Source organism: Xenopus laevis, chromosome 1S, assembly GCF_017654675.1.
Source record: "Xenopus laevis strain J_2021 chromosome 1S, Xenopus_laevis_v10.1, whole genome shotgun sequence".
NCBI classification, from domain to species: domain Eukaryota; kingdom Metazoa; phylum Chordata; class Amphibia; order Anura; family Pipidae; genus Xenopus; species Xenopus laevis.
In genome coordinates this window covers 56,667,850-56,676,131 of record NC_054372.1, presented here as the reverse complement: position 1 = coordinate 56,676,131, position 8,282 = coordinate 56,667,850, and the positions used below count along the sequence as shown (strand labels likewise).

General features: G+C 38.8%; 1 long non-coding RNA gene across 1 annotated transcript; it reads right to left on the bottom strand.

Annotated features, from left to right (window-relative positions):
- Positions 1-5,675: 5,675 nt before the first annotated feature.
- Positions 5,676-7,213, bottom strand: LOC108706704. Its single transcript, XR_001934126.2, has 2 exons — positions 7,141-7,213; positions 5,676-6,373 (listed from the first exon to the last, which is right to left on the bottom strand). It is a non-coding gene; the product is annotated as an uncharacterized LOC108706704 (long non-coding RNA).
- Between the last annotated feature and the right edge of the window lie 1,069 nt (positions 7,214-8,282).

Genomic DNA, 8,282 nt, shown 5'->3' with positions numbered 1-8,282 from the left:
TAGGCACCTCTTTTGATGTATAGTCAGAGAGAGAAGGAGAGTTCAACAGAAGGAGCTTCACTCTAGCTAAAAGAGCTGCAGTTAGGGTTGCCATCTGTCCAGTGTTGACCTGGACAGCCTGGTATTTGGAAGGGCTGTTCAGATTTTCAAATTAGGAAATCAGGACAAGACGTTGAAGCTAATGGCAATTAGCCAATCGCTGATCACCATATCAGAACCCTGCTCCCGACATCACCGGGTCTGCCTCTGCCATCACCGGGTCTGCCCCGCCCCTGTCCAGATCTACCGAAAAAGTGGAAATCCTAGCTGCAGCTGAAATAAACTGCTGGTTGACATCTCTGCCTCGGGCTGAACTATAATATTCTATTTTTTACTGCCCTCATCCAGAACTGTCAACACTGCCCAAAATTTTTGAATTTTCCCACCCACCCTCTTGGCTTACTATGAATGCACATCGCACAAGTCATCCTCTTATGGATGTTGATTTTCCTCATTTTACTTCAGATTTCCATTGTTGACAAATATTTGTCTGTCTTCCAGTTTCTGTTTATTTTCATATTCTCATACTGATGTATCCTAGCCATTTGTGTACAACTGCTGAATTTATGTCAATAGGGTGAGTATCTATTATATTAAATAGGTGCTACTGGGGCTTTCATGGCACCACGTTCTCACCTATACCAAATTCAAATAGCTTCAATGTTCTATGGACACATGAGATATTATTAAATATGTAGGGGTCTACTTCTCTCAGCCTGCAAAAATAGGCAGACTGACAAAAGCTATGGGCACACAGGGCGAAGGCTCCAGCTGTTGTCAGCAGGGCCTCTCCGGCCATGAGGCAAGGTGAGAACCTGGCCTCAGGCGGCACAGAGTGGGCAGTTACCAGGGACGGCATCGGGGCTGTTGCCTCAGGTGACGGCAGCCCCTGAAATGTGCCTGGCTGTCAGCCTGCCTCCTTTCGCGTATTTGGGCTGACCTCAGCTTTAGCTCCGCTGTGTATAAACTTACATGGATTCAAATCAATGGAGCAGGGGCACTGAGCAGATCTGCTTCTCCTCAGAACCTTCAGCCTGTGTGCTCATATCCTTATAGGGATTACATATCTTTCAGGGCCATGACAGACAGTAGTGGTTTGTGGCCTGGAGGAGATTGTCTCACCTGTGGGTGACAAAGTATCTGGAAATAACTTGTAGGGCAGACAAATGGGTATTGCCTCAAGTGAAAGGTTTAATTGTGGGAAAATGTAAATGAAAGAAGCCTTTTCCCATGATTAAACCAGATCTCCATATGTAACGTTTTTTGCTGATCCCCATTTTACAAGTATTTTATGTCTGTCATTGCCCTGAAATTTTGAAAGGTTAAATTTAAATTGCCAAACAATAATTAATTTCCATGTCAAAAGATGTGCACATCCAGTCAGGTTCTACTTGCACTAAAGGCATGGTCAGGGTATAAAAAATAATATTTCTCAAGCAAACCAACAATCTTATGTTGTTTATTTAAGTTCTTCACACAGCCTGTGTGTGCCAGTTCTCAGGGAAGACGCATATTCATAAAATAAGAGATGTGACCTTATAGTAGAGGACCTAAAAAATGCAAGGGATATTGAGAATAGTAAAGAATCGGAGGTCAATGACCCTGACAAGAACAAAGCATTCTCAACTACCAATTATAATAAAAAGATAAAAACATACAAAATACATAATGAAGTCCAACGGACTAGAACAGGCCCATCTATAACAAAGTGAGTATAAAACTGAACAATGGGGGTTTGTCAGGAGATTGTAGGCAGACTGCAATGAGGTGAATGGAAGCGACAGTACAACCTTAAAGGGGTTATTCACCTTCCAAGCACTTTTTTCAGTTCAGTTGTTTTCAGATTGTTCCCAAGAACTAAAGACTTTTTTCAATTACTTTCCATTATTTATTTTTTACTGTTTTTCCAAAATCTAAGTTTAAAGTTGAACGTTCCTGTCTCTGGTGTTTGAGTCTGGCAGCTCAGTAATTCAGGTGCAGTTACTGTTACAATTTTGCTACATTTAGTTGATACATTTCTCAGCAGCATCTCTGGAATATTAGCAACTATTGTATCAATTCTAACAGCTGCCTGTAATGAAACCCAGAGATTCTGCTCAGCAGGGACAAACATAACAAATGTATCAACTAAATATATCAATTTAGAACAGTTTACAGGGTCGGCGACCCCCCCTTCCAAGAGCTACTTTAAAAGGTGAAAAATTACACTTTACACTTCAATAGTAACACATAGAAAATAGAAAGTAATTGGAAAAAGTCATTATTTCTGGTGATCTATCTGAAAACAACTAGTTGTTTGAAGGTGAACAACCCCATTAAATGTATTTTACAATGTATTACCATTTCATATTGTTAGCAATGCTTCAAGTGTATTTGTTTTCTTTGTAATAGTTTGCCTCCCTCTTTTGTCCCTTTTTGCAATTTAACATGGTTGTTGGGGGTTTCTTTGTAAGACTACAATTTAATTGTTATGGTTACTCTAGCAACCAGAAAGCTGTGGATATATTCAAAGGCATGAATCATTACTGTTACAGGCTTTTGAAACTCTAGGATTGTACAGTAAGTTCATTATATAAAATACAGCATTCCTGGACATAATGTTTTGGAAGCTTTAGTTCTCCTTTAAAAATATTCTTTGATTTTCAGGGCTTTCTGACCCAGGTAATGAATATGAAGGCTGCAAGTGGCAAAGGATATTCACAGATTGATAGATATCCAGATTATACTATGCACATAGGATATGGGTGTTAGTTATGCAGGTGGGCCCTGTATCACTAGAAGATTTAGCATCTCTGAATGGGGGATTGTGGGAACATAATGGGTTACAAGTATGCAATGGTGAATTAGTGTGAAACCATGGGAGAATGTTCTACTCGTATCTGGCACTGTAAAAAAAGAATTATTTACAGCTGCAAGAAAGGGCCACTTATAAAAGTTATCTACAAAGGCACATTTAAAATGAATACATTAGTGATATTTATAATAACTTGCCCCGTTGTTTGCATTATATTCATTAAATACTGACATCAACTTACTCTGGCTATAGGCAATTGAGTAAGCTGCCCTGCCTCCATTCAAACCTGCATGGGAAGACACTTTCTCAGCAACAGCAATTCAACAATTATGGATCCGCACACACCAGTTTTTCTGCAGTGGGGAAACCCCCTTTCTTTTATTTATATTCACCACCAATATCGACACTTTCTCAGCCAGAGCAAAGTGGTAGTAGATATGTGGTGATGATTACTTGGGGAGGAGGTCAGGCTACAAATCCTTGGGACAGAAGTAAATAAGACACATCCTTGTGTTGACTGTATATAGCAAAACCATTCATTTAGCTGCATTTAGCTGTGCAATGTAAAAACACAGGGGCTTTAAATGCTCGCTGTGTTTAGATATGCAGATATGCACTAATCACCAGCCCTCCCCATCTCCTTAATTCTCATCTCATTCAGGCTCACAAGATATTAAGGGACTTTATAGGGAGGAGGATTTTGTTAAGCTTTGGGATCTGGAAACACAAACAATGACACATACCCTCCCACCCATACACACTCCCACCCACACACCACATTTCTCTAAAGGTTTTCAGCCTTTTTCCCCCCGAAGGCCTCACATTTACTGCATGTCATACCTCACACCCCAGCCTCACCCATTCAATTAAAAACATATTTACCTATACAACAATTAGGATTACAGCTGCCTGCAAAGCTTTTATTCCAGTACATGTCATAGGCATCCAGTGAGACGTCTGAAGTTGTTCCTCAGCACAATAGTACACACCTCATTCTTCTGTAGCATCCCATGCATTCTCCAGGCTGCAAACCCTTTGGGTTTTTAACTCTAAAAATATTGCCAATAGTAAAATTTACCAATTTACTTAAAAATATAGATTTACAGCTCTATCTGCTCACCTGGCTTTTATGAAATTGTCCTATTCGAGAAGCAGCTGCCATTTTCTGCCACTTTCTTCCTAGCATGGAGTTCTGCACACTAGTTGGACTAGATGCGTCCATTTCCATAACTTGCCTGCAATTGGCACCCTGTTTCTAGGGAAGTTATTGAAATAGAGTAGGTAGAAAATAGATAGATAAATAAATTAGAAATTTGATTGGATCCAAAAAAAAAAAGAAAGTGAGACTAACACAGAATACTTTTTTTTTTTAATGTTCTATGGTCCCTATTCCATTGGCCTGTCCTGCAAAAAATACAAACATGGATCCTTTCTCATGAAGAAGCCTTAAGCAGAGCAATATGCATTATTAAGGGTTAGTTCACATGAGGAGACTCGGGTAGATTTTGTCGCCTGGCGACTAATCGCCTCTTCTTCTGGGCGACAATCTCCCCGAACTGCCTTTGCGTGTCTTCCCATCCACTATAATGAAAAGTGGCCTGCGCTAAACCTCACGAGGCGACTTTTTGCTAGCGTTACTTCAGCAGTGCGAGCATTTCCTAGCGTAGATGCGCTAGCATTCGTTTGTGGCCAGCGATCTTGATCTTGCTCTTAGGTCAATTTACATACGACGGGTAATTTAAAGTTGTATGAAGGTCATAAATTATCATAAATGTTAGTGCAAATGCTTTAAAGTTACCACTTTGTATTACAAATGTCCAGGGAACCTTAATAAAGACAAGAGAGTTAATATAATGCCCTACACATGAGCCCACTGTAAAATGAATGTTCCATATGTTATGAAATGTCTGGAGAAAACCGGATACCCAAAAAAAGATTGTAAGGACTTTTGCAGGCAATTCCGCTTCAAAAAAGGAAAAGTTGCCAGCGGTTTTGGAACTTAAATGTATTTTCGGCACACAGGATGTAAGTGACAGAAGATTGAGGAAGATCTAGCTGCTTTATAGCACCTTGCCTGGTCTGAGGTGGTAACGTTCAGTAAAATCCACACTTTACCGAATTTGCGGAGTAACGATCTTTCGATAAAGTGAAAAGTCATCTGGCGATAGAGTGCGTATGAACGCTAGCGACGGTCTCTTTTGCTAGCAAATTGGTGCCTGTGGGTGGCAACGCTGTTAAATTGTCGCTAGCGTTAGCCACTTCGTCCTTAAGTGAAACCCCATCCCCAAAATGTACTGGTCCACTGCAAATTTAAAAGAGTTTCAGTCCATATACAAATTTGCTACAGCTGCTGACTGGCATTGTTTTAGATATACAGTAGCCAGGACTACTTCAAAGCAAAAAAAAGCTGTGAACAGAATGAAAGGAGTCTTTTCTGAAATCTTTCCTCTTTATGTTTTAAGTCTATTATAGCAGCAATTAAGAGAATTTCATGCACTCTCTGCTGCACAACCTGAATCATCTTCACTAGTCACTGCACTTGATACACACAGTAGGGTATTGGCCAGACACAGAATAAACCAATACTCTGTAGGGTGCAGATTTTCAGATAAACAATAAACCTATTTGCATCCGTAAACATCAAAACTAATTAGCAATTAACGCTGCGTGGAGTTAATGCGATGCAGACTGTGAGAACATGGACATGCCACGAGCTTTTTTTGGAAGGAAAGGACATGGGTGCCCCCTGCAACTGCCAGTAGGGGGTTTGATAAGGAAATGTGATAATTAATTAACAGGATCTGGTAGATGGATATCGGTAATAATGATAATACAAACTGGAAGCTGTGCAATTAATTTATTTAACAGGGTTATATGTGTATATAAGTGCAGGGCACGCGCACACAAATAATAAAGTCTGATACACAAATTCCATTCTAATCTTGGTATTTCAGTTTTATTTTGTCTGACAAAACCCGGATAAAAACCCGTATAAATAGCGATATTTGAGGGACATGGGAGATTCAGGAATATCAGCAACAGATCTGTAGTTGTATGGGGGAATAATCTTCTTCCTTCTGTAATTGTATATTCTCCAAAATCCCCTGCGCCCTTTCATAAATGCGTTTTGTTTCCTTTGCCAAATGGAGACAACTTTTGTCAACATTCGTTTAGGCAAATCCCAGTTTATTCCATACGATGTCAGGCAATTTGTCTGATCTATTGGAGGATTTTAACTCTCAGTGTCTTGTTTCTGGCTGGGTCAGAAGTGTTAATAAGTCAATGCTCGAGGCTCCAATAAATGTACAAGAGTCACCATGGGGCGCAACAGAGGCAGCGCTTACCAGCCAGAGGGCCCCACAGGAGGGAATTCACAGCCGGCTGAGCCCAAGCACTGTATGAAGGGTTGGACATATGTACTCATAATTCACTTTGCACCGGCGGCGCATGTAGATTTAATAACTCAAATATTTACCCGCACCCTTCTTTAGAAATTGTAATAAAGGACACGATAAAAAAATGGAATATCTTCCTTTCAGCCTGTAACATAGAATACATGTTAGAAAAAATATTTTGCATCAAGGAGAAATAAAAAAAATGTGAGTTTGAAACTCTTTAACTCAAAGCAAAAATAGTTACATTTAAGACTCCTTGTTATGTATTTTTAACTCACTATTTACACTCACGCTTACCTTAAAGATATTTATATAGAAGGTTTCTGGCTAGCTGCAAGATCATTGATTACATGGGTCCCTCAACACAATATTCCACTATCTCCTGAAGCAATGCTGCATGACAAACTTCCAAATAAGAGCCTGGAAATGCTGACCTTCCAAGTATTAAATACCTGTAAACTCCTGATAGCTAGGAACTGGGGAAAAAAGGGAAGGTTCCAAATATCTACCAAGCACAAAATAAGTAACTAATAACTTAGAATATGAAAAAGCAGTGCCAAGAGGTCTAAGAGAGAAAAGAATAATAGAGGAAACATATAGGCTTTGGCTATCTAAGACCAAAACATAAAGCCTACATTGTCTTTGACTACTTTTAGTAGTAACTATCCTGGGAGATATACATTTCTTTGTTGTTATTTTATTTAGATTATAGTTAATGCTAGCTCTTACTCCTTGGAAAAGTATATTAAGATACAATGCATGTATTTGTTGGTAAAACACAAAAAATCAAGAGAAAAACTAATATTTATGAAATACTATTTTTATTCTTATAAAACTGTTAGACAAAAGTCTATAGGTACAGATGTAATATATTTGATCAAAGAGGGGTGGATAATTAAGAAATATACCTACATTTTAGGAATGCGTTTGAAAGGTATCCCTGCCGTTCACGATGGCTGATGGCACACTTGTAACACAAAGGAATGTTTTTTGTTACTGATCCTACACCCCCAACCCCTCACCCCACCCCCAGAACAATCACACACTCAGTTACCTCTTAATGGATACTTATTTGTTAAAATCATGGAAATTAAGGTGTATGTACCAGATAAACAAATGAAGCCCTGAGTCTTTACTTATACATTTGCTAATTTACAAGGAGTACACTAGGGACCTACTACTGCTGAAGGCTGGGGATTTTATACTGGCCAAAAACAATTGCTGGCTCCTTATCCCCCAACCCTCACTACATTTCAAACAATTTGTGGTTTGTTCATTTGCTCATTTTGTCTCCCTGTATCTGAAACAATAAATGGATCACCTGCAATTAAAGCTAAATATAGCATTAATTAAAATATTTTCTTTAAAGGGCATTTAACAATTCCATCAAATAAGATGACAGTTTTTATTTTCTCTCTCTATTTATTCTGGGGGTTTTTTTCCAACAAATACATACATACAAAAAGAAATTAAATAATAAAAAAAATAAATTGTATATCTCCCAGGGTAGTTACTACTAAAGTACTAAAGATAGTCCAAAATTACTGGTTTTAGTGGATGGCTAGGTGGGTTTTGGTGTAAAGTAGAATCAGCTTGGATATGTGATTGCTTATACTTTTGTGTATATAAATATTGGATTATAGATGACATTCCCAGAGCATCTGTGAATGATATCAGTAGATGGATCCCCTCTGTTGGGACAACTTCAGTGTAGCAATATATATGGAGCCAAAGTGCAACCAATGCTGTCCCTCTCCAAAGGATGTGTATTGGGCTACAGACAGGTTTGTGTATTCACATTGGGTTGGGCGGAGTGCACTGGTCCTACCATTTTCCTATCTGGCTTCTTAATAGACTAGATACAAAAGAACAAGCGTCTCTAGATAATAACTCAAGGGTTTATTAACCAGAAAAAAAATCCATGTTTGTTTTGTTTTTCTCTGCCAAACTTGTCCTTTCAAACCCACAGGATAAAGCACCAAGCAAAGAATATTTGTCTTAACACGTTGCAAAAATAATACCTATGGCCTAAAATGTATATTTATGTTTCCCAA